The sequence below is a fragment of the Silurus aristotelis genome, assembly GCF_946808225.1.
Source record: "Silurus aristotelis genome assembly, chromosome: 7".
NCBI classification, from domain to species: domain Eukaryota; kingdom Metazoa; phylum Chordata; class Actinopteri; order Siluriformes; family Siluridae; genus Silurus; species Silurus aristotelis.
In genome coordinates this window covers 25,103,094-25,115,455 of record NC_139580.1, presented here as the reverse complement: position 1 = coordinate 25,115,455, position 12,362 = coordinate 25,103,094, and the positions used below count along the sequence as shown (strand labels likewise).

Sequence of the window (12,362 nt, the reverse complement as noted above, 5' to 3'; positions counted from 1 at the left end):
TGTACTAGGGCGCTTAGTCAAACTGTAACATCAGAGTTAGCTTGGTAATTTTCTAAGCCCCAGCAGGATTAAAGAAATTTTGATGTAAGAGCTCAGCAGTCTGGAATAGATTTATAAATGAAAACCCTGTTTCTACTCAAGGAAGCGTAAAAAGACAGCTAAAACTAGCAACTGTGCAGAAAAATCAAAAGGGATAAAAAGGATTTTTTGGAATTTGGAATTCGGTGCATCTTGTGAATTTAGTCGGGGTGAAGTTATATCACAAACTGACCTGGAAAATATTTAACTTAATCTCTGATTTGTTGGTGAGAATTTGACTGTAATCACCGAATGATTTATTCCAGTTACTGAATAATGTGCCTTAAGATAACAATTGTAAATTTAGCTATTCTAAATAAAAAAGATCTAGGACCACAAGGCATATTTAAGCAAGACATGAATAATCATGCACTCACACCTGGATGAATTCTTATTTAAATATAAACTAGTGATGAGTTACGGTATGTGCTAACCCAATCTAATGAAGAGTTAGCTATTGCTAAAACATTTGTCTTATGAATTCATGCATAAATATTGTATATGTAATATGTATTATGATTATGTGTGTAATATAATATACAACCCCAATTCCAAAAAAGTTGGGACACTGTGTAAAAAGTAAATAAAATCAAAATGCAATGATTTGCAAATTTCATAAATCCGTAATCTACAGCATTCAATATAATAAACAGTCAAATAATAAACAGCAAATGTATAAACTGAGATTATATACTATTTTAAGAAAAAACAAGTTGAATTTGTATTTGATGACTGCAACAGGTGTCAAAAAAGTTGGGATTGGGCCATGTTTAACATCACTGAATAGCACCCGTTTACTCTTTAGTCTGGAGTATGTGGTGTCCATGGATTCCAAAAAGAAATAAATTTTTTTTATATTCGTCTAACTACAGAACAGTTTTCAATCGCACATCCTCCATAAGAAAGCATATGAATAAAATTTGCATAATTTTTAATTTCATATATCATTTAGAATATGCAGCTGCCTACACAAATATCATTGGATGGCTTTTGTAATTTACAATCGTCCTTTTTGAATGTAAAAAGGCACAATAATAATCAGAAAAAAATCATTTAATCTAAGATATGGATCTCTATATTCATTTGTTTCAAGCCCTTGAACAGTACTAGTAAATGTTTTTTGTGTCAAGGGCCCAGGATACTTTAATTTTAGACTGCTTTGCTATGTTTAATGCATTAAATCATTAACAGTTTTAGTCACTGCCTTTTAAAATGTCATCTAGTGCTACATTTTGTATTCAGCAAACACATTTAATACATATATCTTCTAACATGTTAATGAATGCAGTCGTTATTCACACTACTTCAGTAAGCCTTAATTTAGGTATTAGTGCACAATTGTTTAAATATGTATCCATATTTATTATGAGGCGGTATAATTGCTATGCTTAGTTTAATTTTGTGGTGTGCATTGGATTACTCATATAAAGACCCTCAATCAGGCTGTCGTTGTGTTGATGTGTAAGGAAATGTGTAAAGTTTTTCCATGTATGTGGGTCTCTGAGGGGTTGTTGGGTAGTCAGGATAGCACTCGTGAGTTCATGCTGCTTTTCCGATCATTCAGTATTCTTGGGGAAGAAACCTGAGCTCTAATCAATCCACCATTACACCCATTCACACTTAATGGCAATCCATATCTATGGAGTGCTCCACATTGAGTGCTTGCTTTTGTGGCTTAATGGGAGCTCCACCCTTTGTTGCTTTTGCTTTGTGAACAATTAGTAAATGAGTAAAAGCTTCACTTGGTATAAGCATTGTTCCTTGTTTTACATTAATAATAATAAAAGGATTTAGAAGCAAAGAAGCTTCCTGTCTAGAGCAGAATACAGAGTTCGTATTTCAGATATTGTATTGTTGTTTTCACTTTTCACTTCGATTTTTTTTCATGGTGTTAAATTGTGTAAACACTGCCCGGATCTGCTTGGTTGTATGTGTACTATAGGTAAATAAACACTGCCACTTAGTGTGCTCATTAAACACTGCCTGTGTACCGATATGTGCAACCTCATTCAATACTGCCTGTATTGAGCTCTAGATCTTTACTAAATAAATGTTACTGCCAAGCCTTCTTTAGATTTCTGTACAAAAAAAATTTAGTATAGTGTTTTGTGTGTATGTGTGTGTTTGTGTGTAGGTGTTGTGTGCGATTGTGACAGTCAGAGTACAAAAGGTGTCACAATGCTTTACGCTCTCTTTATGAGGCTTCTGGTTCGAAGGCAGGATGGCAATCCGAGCTAATATAGTAAACCCTCGCACAAACACCATGATTATATTTTTTTAAAGAAAGATGTGTTCTTATTATGGTGTTCCTGATTAATTTGATTTTAGTCTTGCGATTTGTGTTTGCAAGCGTTGTGCAGACAGGACGCAGAGCACGAGATGAACAGAACAGACGAGACGAGACGAGAGAAGATGAACGAAGTGAGACAGAGACCATCTGAGTTGTGAGGCAGTTTCTCTACATTTCACTTGATTGCATCATATTGAGCTGCTTGGTGATACGGAGTAGGCTCGACTTTGCACTACTGTCCAAACTTCAGAATCTTGCTATTAATTGTTCCAAGTTTATTTTATCGCAGAGATTTTCACATTAATATAAACAAATACAATTAGACAACACAAAAATACAATTTCCTTTCTAAAAGATTGTGGAAGGGTCACATATGGCTGGATAAGAGCGGTGTCCCATTACTTTTGTCCATGTAGTACATCAGATCAAGTCGATGGTACTCTTATTTTTCTTCACTTGTACTACCAAGCATGAACAAAATCTGTCTTTGTGTCAGGGAAACAAGACAAGAAAAATTATACATTCATGTCACAACACTGTGCTCCAAGGTAAATAGATTTTAATACTTTTTTTTCAAGTGTAATACAATGCAGAATCTTAGTTATGATAAAGTAATATCTTGAATGATGGGAAGTGAATCTTATATATTATATATTACTATATAACCAATACAAGATCATTTAGACTATTTATAGACGTTTGCAAATTTCAAGCTGCAAATGTTCCTAATCTGTTGACAAGAAAAGCAAAAAATTTGAGACCCTTTTATTACATGAAAAATGTTAAACATATCAATTTAGACATGTTTCAGTGTTTCAGCACTTCCTGCTCTGCTGACAGTGGAAAAGCTGTCAAGGCATCAAATTCAGGTCATGATAAGGAGTTAGAGAAAGGCATACACTTGAGAAGAGATAAATCTCTTTCTCCATATGGCCCACACCTGTCTCCACTTTTTCCTTCTCTTTTCTGGCCTGGTTGTGGTCATGTAGTTCGAGCTTTATTAGAAGTAAAGGTCAGCACAGTTTGGGGTGCGATTTGCAGATTATTGTGCAAAAGGGACACACACACACACACACATACACACACACACACACACACACACACACACACACACACACACAGCGACTAGCATCAGATACATACAATGCATTTTATATATATATATATATATATATATATATATATGTATATATATGTATATATATATATGTATATATATGTATATATAATTTATTTATTTATTTATTTTTTATCAGTTTATAGCACTTATCAATCGTTTGCTTCCACTGGACAGGGCTCATCTTGCAGCTTGGTGTCTCTGGAGATCAGCACAGTAATCCAGTGTCGCTTGAGAGACAGGTTAATAGAGTGCATTGGTGGGAGGGCTTCAGTCAGCCAGGAAGCTTGCTCTGTCAGGTGTTCAGGGGAACTAATCATTCTTAATCTTTTCCTTTTTCTGTCTCTTTCTTGCTCTCTTACTTTCTTTCTCTCACTCTGGCTTTCTCAGTGTGTGTTGTTCTGGTCCCAGCCTCCATCTGCTCTCCTTTTGATTGTTTATAGCGCTGGTCCTCGTACCGGCTTGGCCACTCCCAGTCAGGGTTTCTGTGCACATTATTCTTAACGTAACTGACTACAAAAAGTAATAATTGCTGTTTTTTTCTTTTCCTTTTCAGTTTACATTACTGTCGATCTGTGTATAATCGTGTACGTGTGATAGATTAGGTGTTCTAACGTTGAGTTTGTTCCTTTATAAAAGTAACTGGAAAAAGCGGGGCATAATAAAGTCCCAGATATTACGTTTTGAATTGTACTTTTTTTTTTTCTTCCTGTAAATAGCTGACAAATGACGAACTCTGTGGTTGTTAAGATGTTATAATTTTTCACTTGTAATAACTAAATATATGATTGGTGGTTTAGAAATATGATAATGATGATGATGATAATACACCCTTCTTGAATAAGGGCATTTGATGTCCACTGTATTTTCATTGAAGGAAGTGTTTGGTGAGGAAACGACCGAGCAGAGATGCGAGAGCAAGAGAGGCACGATCTGTGGTGGAACGCATAAAATGTAATTAAATTAAACACCTTTAAATTACCCCTCATTCCTCTATTTAAGTGGAACAGCATTAATGACATTATTGTGAGTATTAAATGTCACATCTTTATATTTACTCCGGCAGGTGTTTGTTTGGAGATAATTTGTAGGCTGACACACACACACACACACACACCCACCCTTACATAGTGATACATACACATATAGTGTGTGTACATTAAACCCCTTCTGTTTGGCATATGATGTAGCTCAGTATGAATATAATTTGCGCAAACCAGTGTCACACGTTTATACATTACTCTTTTCTCTACATCATTTTTCGTGATTATTATATTTTCAGAAAATAACAACCGATAGCAAATACCAGTGCAAATTTGGAATCCAAAATAATCTCCATCAAATAAACTCCAGACTACTGGTGACTTCGCTTGCTTTTGTCATTTCAAAGCCAACTTGCATTTCTGCACTCTGAAACTTTGTAGGGCAGAATTATAGCACCCTTTTTTGAATACATAATAAACAGGGAAAATTTGTGCTAGTTTGAATGTTTCAGGAAGATGTAGGTCTTCACCCATCGTTTGAAGAAGACATATTGGAAAATAGGAAGAAGACATTTTGGGAAAGTTCATTCCATCACTTTGGTTCCACAACAGAAAAAAGTTCTGATGTAGTTCAAGTGATTATAGTCTGGAAACGACTATAAAGTTACAAAAATGCTTTTTCCTTAGACTGAAAGAAAAAAAAAGATTTTTATAATACGGTGAATATTAGTTCATTATTCTGGGAAGCATCAGATTGATCATCTCTCTCCTTCTCTTGTGCTCGCTCTGAGTTTTGTCTCAAACCAAGCCGGCTTTCAATGAAGAGTGCTCAATGTGTCAGCACTCAATATGTGTACAATCTTAATGGATTTATTACTGTATCTTTTATTTTTTGCCAAACTTTGTATAGTGTAAAAAAGTATAAATATATAAAAAATGAGTACTGTATAGATTTTAGCTGCATACTATATATATATATATATATATATATATATATATATATATATATATATATATATATATATATATATATATATATATATATATATTTGGTAGAGTTAATCAAGTCAACCGTGTAGAACCATTCTAAAGGAATTTACTAAGATCATGCTTTCTGGAGATTCTTGCGATGCCATGGTTTCTTAACTGTTTTTGTTTTTCTTTATTTGTTTGATTGTTATTATTTTTTATAAATTACCATGTGGCATCTTAAAAAGTCTATGTTGTTTCCTGTTAATACTTTGTATGGGTTGTTTATTTGTTAGTTGTTCGTTTGTTGATGAACACAGCGAGGTTCAGGCGCCCAGGAGAGTGCACGGTAACGCAGAGAGGAATTGTGGGAGTTTGTTTGCGTGACGTCCATTCGTCTGAAAACTTAATCCGTCGGCTAGTCTGTGGTAGCGCTATAGAAGCTTTCGTGTCTTTGTTGAATCGTGTATTAGATGTTTAGATGTGAAAGAAGTGCAGCACAAGTTGGTGTTTCTCTTCCGTCTTCTGTCTTCCTGTTTATTGAAATTAACCCATAAATATCCATAGGAATAAAACAAACATAATACAGTGGCAAGACAAAACGGAAACGTCAAACACAGTTGTGACACAATGTTAAAGAAAGAAAGAAAATAACCCACCTTTGATCAGGGGTAGGAAATGGTTAGCTGCTGGCCTTATGTCAACATCACATGCTTATAAAGTTTTAAATTTAAATCCGGGCCATCTTTCCTTTCTCTGATCTGAAAAAAAAAACCTCCCACATCCCAGTGTCTGGCTATGTTTAGTTGTGTTTAGATATAGAGCTGTCTCTGTAAGTGAGTAAGTGTATGTGGGTGTGTGTGTGCGCATGAGTGTGTGCAATGTTTTTACAGAATGTCAGCTAAGTTCTGGGTTGAAGATGCTGTCTGGACACCTCACTACTCTTACACCACTCCGTACTCATTCCAGCGTTTTATATCTTCAAACATTCCACACAAAAAAAGAAACTATTGAACGGCTGTCATATAATGTGAGAGGAAAAATGTCATAGAAGTGAAAAGTCACACTCATGCCTTATAACTAAGACCAACTGCTCTGCTGTCATTCATAACGCTGACTAAAATCTGTGTTTATGTTTATATGTGTGTATGTGTGTGCATGTGTTCAGGAGTGGGGTACAAGATTGAGGTGTCTTTAAGCTCTGCCCAGATGCCCTAAAAGTTAAGCGTTTCCTTTCTTTTTTTCTGCCTCTCCTGTTTTTTGGCCGAGCGGACTGTGATTTAATGGGTTGATATGTTTTTCTTGTCTGCCCCCCACCCCTCTGTGTGTGTGGGTGTGTGGGGTGGGTGGAGCTATGGAGCTGAGCTCTTACTATGTTCTATGATAAAAAATCTATAAAAAAAAAAATAAATAAAATAATAATTTGTACAAACATCTTCCAGCTTTGACATGTCCTTTGCACTTAGTCATCTAATGAAAATGCCTGCTAAATTATTTACTCAAAATGCATGGCTGGATGTGAATATTGAACTGACACACATACACACTTCAGTGTGGATGGGCTAAAACGGGGCTCCAAATGATGATTGATATTTAAGGCACATATCAATTTGAGAGCGAGTTTTGCAACCATTTGCAAACCAGTGCAATGATTATACAATACACTCTGCCAAAGTAATGCATTTAAAGCGATTGGTCACGCTCGGTCAGTATTAAGTGTGAGCATGTTAATTTCAGCATGGCACATTCATTTGTTACAGTGGAGCAAATAGTTTGCATTTGTTAGATACAAAGTGTGTCTGCAAGTGCCTGTGTGTATTAAAATAGAAAATGACACAACAGCAGGTGCAGTACCTGTCTAGCCCAACCTGGTCTATGAGACAAAAAGGAAAACAGAACAATGGAAATCAATGTTAAAACAGCCATGCAAGAAAACAATGTAGGCAAGCGAGCGAAGCCTGATCTAAAGCCTGACACACACACACACACACACACACACACACACACACACACACACACACACACACACACACACACACAGATACACATGCACTCAGAGGCACACTGAGCCAGGTTCCTGTAGACAAGGACTGTGCTGTTGTCCTTTCCTGTGCCACAGCAGACGGCTGAATCCACCCAGCGCGACAGGAGCCCCAGCTTACATCACATTGCTCTATTAATAGACTCACATTGTACACACCTTTACTCCCCTCCTGCCTTCTCTCTCTCTGCAATCTCAAGTTCTCTTTTTTCAGCACTACACACTCCTCTCACACACTTTTATTCGATTCATTAGCATTATTAAAATCTAATCTTTCAAACTAAAGCCTGCCATGAAATCTACACTCTGTTTTTTTCATCAGCCAGAATCTTGGATCCTGCAACCTGCATCCTCAGTGTTTTGACATTATAGCATTGCAGTCCAGAGAAACGGCAGGAGGAGTCTACAATTGCAAAAAATTTGGACAGAAGCGTAGACTCTGGCAGTATGCCATCAGGACAGAGGGGAAACAGATATGTTGAGTGGAATAGGAAAAGGTGAAAGATGAGAAGAAAAGTGAAGATTTGCATGAGAATGAAAGTGGTTCGGTTTGAAAAAAGAATCGAAAGATAAACTGGAGTAGAGTCAGCTTCAAAAGTGGTCTTGCACTTTCAAAAGTTTTAGGATGTGTGAAGGTTAAATATGATTGTGGTTTGGATTACCATGTGGAAAAAAAAAAAAAAAAAGAAAAAACCTAGACATTGTTGTTGTGGTTATGGATTTAAAAATAGACCAAATCAAGGTCTTGATATAAAAAAGTCTGGAAAATTTTTGCCGAAACAGGGCACGTGAGCATACTACTTGAGGGAAAGAAGGACCTCGAAGATCTCTATTAAAGTATTAATTAAGTTTAAGGTTTTGAAATACACTCTAAAGGCCACCTCAACAAAACCAATTGTTTGGAAGATTAGCATGAAAGAAACACTTTTTGCAAGATTCCAGGAACAAGACATCCCTTGACATCTAAAAAAGTGAAGACCTAAGTCTTTGCTAAGCACATAGATAAGCACTGTTTTAATAATTAAAAACACAGAATTTTGTTGTTTTACTCTTTTTAAATAAGGATAAGGGTAGTGTTCAAGTATAAGCCCTGACCTATTTACACCATCATGGGCATATATTTTTAATGGATACTATAATTCGCCTCTGTAAGTCTCTCTGGATGAGCAACATCTGCTATATGTTGCAAATATAGACCCCAGGGCAAAGAAAAAAATTGGGCCAAGCTCGACTTGGCAAAATATTAAGCTTCCAATGGTCTTAACAACAAATCTTCAAACAGAAAATGAGCAAGAATAAAACAACACTTCTGAAAGGTCCAGTGCCACCATTTACTCATTTACTCATGCTGCAGTGAACTCTATGGAAAAAGGCTGGAAAGAGGGAAATTTACTTATATAGGTTTTTTGGTGCACAAAATCAATAGATAAAATTGTTTGATGTAAAATTCAGCACCTCAACAACTGGAACAACAGTGACTGTTCTATCCGTGAATAACTGTTGATAAAAAAAATTAAATTAAATAAATAAGTGGAAAATAAGTATTAAGTCAATAACAAAAGTTAATCTCAATACTTTGTTATATACCCTTTGTTGGCAATGACAGAAATCAAACGTTTTCTGTAAGTATCCACAAGGTTTTTACACACTGTTGCTGGTAGTTTGACCCATTCCTCCATGCAGATCTCCTCTAAAGCAGCGATGTTTTGGGGCTGTCACTGGACAACACGGATTTTCAGAAAAACAGCCCCAAAGCATGATGTTTCCACCCCCATGCTTCACAGTAGGTATGGTGTTCTTTGGATGCAACTCAGTATTCTTTCTCCTCCAAACACGACAAGTTGGGTTTTTACCAAGAAGTTCTATTTTGGTTTCATCTGACCATATGACATTCTCCCGATCCTCTTCTGGATCATCCAAATGCTGTCTAGCAAACTTCAGATGGCCCCGGACATGTACTGGCTTAAGCAGGGGGACACATCTGGCACTGCAGGATTTGAGTCCCGCGCGTAGTGTGTTACTGATGGTAGCCTTTGTTACTTTGGTCCCAGCTCTCTGCAGGTCATTCACTAGGTCCCCCCGTTTGGTCTTGAGTGGAGCCCCAGATCGAGGGAGATTATCAGTGGTCTTGTATGTCTTCCATTTTCTAATAATTGCTCCCACAGTTGATTTCTTTACACCAAGCTGCTTATCTATTGCAGATTCAGTCTTCCCAGCCTGGTGCAGGTCTAAAATTTTGACAGCTCTACGGTCTTGGCCATAGTGGAGTTTGGAGTCTGACTGTTTGAGGTTGTGGACAGGTGTCTTTTATACTTTTTTATACTTTTTATACTGATAAGGAAACAGGTGCCAATAGTAAAGGTAACATATATATATATATATATATATATATATATATATATATATATATATATATATATATATATATATATATATATATATATATATATATATATATATATATTATATATTTTTTTTTCATTATTATTATTTATTTATTTATTTATTTATTTATTTATTTATTTATTTTCCCCCCTTTGGTCATTTTTGCTCATTTCCCGACCAGTAAATTGTTGTTAAGACCATTTAAAATAAAATAAAAAATAAAAAACTTTTTTTCCAATGAGTCATTTGATAGGAACCATTTATCAGGACCTTTGGTCTGAATTGTCCACATACACCAAACTAGTAATGCTACATTAACTGATTGCTTACCATAAATGTCTGAACTTTTATCATAAATTAGAATTATAATTAATAATTTTACTTTTGACTACCCGGCTTTGTGGAAGAATTGTAATTACCAAGCTATTCAGCTAGCTATGCTTAAGATTGCACAATATTCTCTATGTTAGTTTCCACTATGGGAGGCCATGTTGATATAATGGCAATTGCAGAGCCTGGGGATTGAGGAGACTGTCCAGGTTTATGAGTAGAAAGTCCTAGTTAAGAGGTCAAAGATGCTTAAATTCCTATATGTACAGTATATATTAGAAATGTTTTGATCTGTAAAATAATACAAAAAAATCTTAGTTGACAGCAGTGAGGATTTGAAGTAAACAAAGATAAATAGTGGAAGAAAAGCATATAGGAGATACATCGAGAAAGAGAAACAATACAAGATCAGGGGACAGATGTGATTTAGCTGCTTTATTAGATCTAACTGGCTGTGGGCAAAAAGACAGACACGGGATGATTGATTTGCTATGACAGAAGTGCACCCAAACTAAAGCTCAAACACACACACACACACACAAACACACACACACACACACACACACACACACATACACACACACACACACACACACTAATTTTGTTTTAAGCCCAGCAGCATAAGAGAACTTGTTATTTGAATTATTTAGGTTGTTGGTTATTTAAAGCCCTGCAGACCTTCGCTCTGCCCTCCTGCTCCCCTACAGCAGCATGTGGAAACTCTCCATGGCATTCTCTCTGAACAACATTCCTCTCCTAGGAATCGCAGTTCCTGAAACCTTACGTTTTTTTCCCCAAGAGACAGCCAGGGCTGTGTGATGCAAATTTTTCTTGTCAAAGCATTTTTAGCAAGTCAGTGGACTTCATTGCTTTTTGAGGTGCCAGGGAGAGTAATTTTTGGTTTAAATCCTGCAGGGAAAAAAAAGACAATGAAAGAAGGGACCGCTACAGGGTGCATGTTTAGTAACCTCTGTCACTTTCAATTAATGTCAGCCGGACCTCAATACACCATTTTCTGGTCAAGTTAGGAAATAAGCATTAGCAGTGTATTATTTTGTTAAAATGGATATATACTGGGGGGAGTGGTGGCTCCAGCGGTTAAGGCGCAGGGTTGCCAATCGGAAGGTCTGGGGTTCAAGCCCCGGTATCGCCAAGCTGGCACTCGTGGGCCCTTGAGCAAGGCCCTTAACCCTCTATGCTCCGGGGGTCCCTTACAAGGGAAATATCAAGGTCCGTGACGTCCGTGGGGCTGCCTTCCCGTGGGCTCACCACCTGCAGGAGGGACCGTAAGGGACGGTGCTGTGAGGATTGGGCAGCAGTCGAAGGCGGGGGCCTGCTTAGACTGCTGCCCCCACGCCCCAAATTACGGATAAGCGGGAGAAAATGGATGGATGAATGAATAAAAGGATATATACTGTTAAGGTAATTGACACAACAGTTACACACTTACTGTATCTTCAGAAATTTGTCAGAGGGAAAGCTCTATAATTATTTTTGTATTTCTGGCAGATGCACTTATCCTGGCAGTTGAGGGGTAAGAGCTTTGCACAAGGTCCCAGCAGTGGCATCTTAATGCTAGGATTTTAACTCATGACCTTCTGACAAGAAGTCCAAAGTCTAAAAGATAGAGCTACTAAAAATGACTAATAATGGTTTCTTTCCATCTTAAGCTAGAGAGGAACTTACAGAAATATCTATCTGTTGCTAGGATTAGTGAATGCCCCTGAGGCCAACAGTGGTGCTATTAGCAAAACTTTCTCCAGGTCTAAAGAAACTGTGATGTCATGGAAACAGAAGACACTATAGAGACTCCAGTAGTGGGGTCTGCACTACTTACTCAAAGGGGCAATCTGGACAATACATACTACAAGGCTGTTTCTGTGGTTTGTGTTGTTCCTTCTTCTTCATGAAATGTAATTATTTCTTGAAACAATAATTGCTGCACGCACACACACACACACACACACACGCACACACACACACACACACACTGTTCACAAGTTTTTTTAAAACACTGTCAAACTAATAAATATGAAATAATAAAATTAATAATTAAATAATTAAAATATCAATAATGAAATAAATACAAAATAACATCTTGGTTGCAATGATCTGATCCAGTCAATCCTTATATTATGTTGCTGACAGCAAATAATTGCTCTTTTCATC

General features: G+C 36.7%; 1 protein-coding gene across 2 annotated transcripts in view; it reads left to right on the top strand.

Moving 5' to 3' along the window:
- syt7a (synaptotagmin VIIa) overlaps positions 1-2,926 on the top strand; it is a 146,459-nt gene extending 143,533 nt beyond the window's left edge. Inside the window, exon 13 of one of the 2 annotated variants that reach the window (XM_083546320.1) lies at positions 2,429-2,926. The gene's annotated coding sequence lies outside the window, so the exon portion shown is untranslated. Of the gene's footprint in view, positions 1-191 lie in introns of both variants that reach the window. The other variant, XM_083546319.1, reaches the window with a different exon arrangement.
- The last annotated feature ends 9,436 nt before the right edge of the window (positions 2,927-12,362 follow it).